This window comes from Elephantulus edwardii, unplaced genomic scaffold (genome assembly GCF_000299155.1).
Source record: "Elephantulus edwardii isolate Elephantulus edwardi_28Jun2011 unplaced genomic scaffold, EleEdw1.0 scaffold02203, whole genome shotgun sequence".
Taxonomy (NCBI): domain Eukaryota; kingdom Metazoa; phylum Chordata; class Mammalia; order Macroscelidea; family Macroscelididae; genus Elephantulus; species Elephantulus edwardii.
The window spans coordinates 2535-4016 of NW_006401953.1; the positions used below are offsets into that span (position 1 = coordinate 2535).

Genomic DNA, 1482 nt, shown 5'->3' on the forward strand with positions numbered 1-1482 from the left:
ATCCCTAGCTCTAAGAGAGATGCAAATCAAGACAACTATGAGATGTCATCTCACCCCAGTAAGACTAGCAAAATTTAACAGAACAACAAGCAACGAATGCTGGTGAGGTTGTGAAGAAACTGGAACCTTTATTCACTGTTGGTGGGAGTGTAAAATGGTGCAAACACTGTGGAAGGCGGTATGGCGCTTTCTCAAAAAGTTGCAAATAGGTTGGCGGTGGCTCCGAGGGCAGAGAGGCGACATAGCGGCGGTGGTGCTCGTGGTGCTGACGGCCTGCGCTGATGGGAGTCGGCGGTGCCTGGGGCCGCTGGTGAGGTCTCGATCTTCATGGAGAAGACGGACTCCAAGACATTGCTCACGTGTACCCTGAACCACGGCACCACACCCATCGAGGGCCACTGCTGGATGCAGGGCGACAAGGTGGTCTAGGAGGATTAGTTGTCCAGCCTGAGCACTCAGTTTGAAGTGGACTCAGAGAACAGCGGGGGCAAGTATGATTGCATCTTCCTCCAAGAGGACACGGGCAGGGCGAGCATCTCCGTGGATGGCCTCCCCAGAGTCTTTGCTGTCAAGAAGTCGGAACATGCCAACGAGGGAGAGAGAGTCACCCTCAAGTGCAACTTCAACTCCTTGCCACCCATCACCAACCGGGTCTGGGTCAAGAAGATTAATGCAGAGGAGCAGTTTATCACCAACACCTCCCAGAACAAGTTTTTGGCGACCTCCTTGGACACGCGGACCCAGCTGCACATCAACAACTTGGACCTGGAGAAGGACCCGGGCGTGTACGTGTGCAAAGGCACCAGCTCCATAGGCACCGACCAGGCCTCTATCACCCTGCGTGCGCGCAGCCGCCTAGCCGCACTCTGGCCATTCCTGGGCATCGTGACTGAGGTCCTCGTGCTGGTCACCATCACCTTCGTGTACGAAAAGCGGCAGAAGCCGGAGGAGGTGTTGGATGATGAAGACGTGCTCTGTACAACTAAACAGTGGGAGTCACCATGTCAACGACAAGGAGAAGAATGTCCGCCAGAGAAATGCCAACTGAGCACTGGCTACCTCCCAGGACAAAGGAAGAGCAGTGCCTAGTCACAGTCCTGCCTCCCCAGCTTACGCACCTCTGGGGTGTCTGCAAAACACGCCTGGGAGAACCGCCCACCTCAGAGCCGGTCCTGTCCCACTTTCTCCCCCTCCAACTCAACTCAGTTTTCCTGCCTTCAGAGTCCCACTCAGTCAAGCCTCTAACGGGGTGGGGGTGAGTGGGGGGGTCTCCTTTTCTTTCATTTTTTGTGAAACCCAGGGAATCTGTGAAGTCCAGGCTACCTTCCAGCCATCCACAGCCTAAACTGCCCCTCCCGCTGGTGCCCAGTCTGCTGTGCAGGCCCAGCCATGCGTGCTGTCCCGTCTGAAGTCCTAGCTGTCCCCTGTGTGCTTGGTTGTTCCCAAGTGTCCATGGGTGGGGCCTGGGCTCGGGGGCTGGGT

The 1482-nt window shown here is 56.3% G+C and overlaps 1 pseudogene; it reads left to right on the top strand.

Moving 5' to 3' along the window:
* The first annotated feature begins 327 nt into the window (after positions 1–327).
* LOC102864729 lies at positions 328–1048 on the top strand (annotated as a pseudogene).
* Positions 1049–1482: the final 434 nt, after the last annotated feature.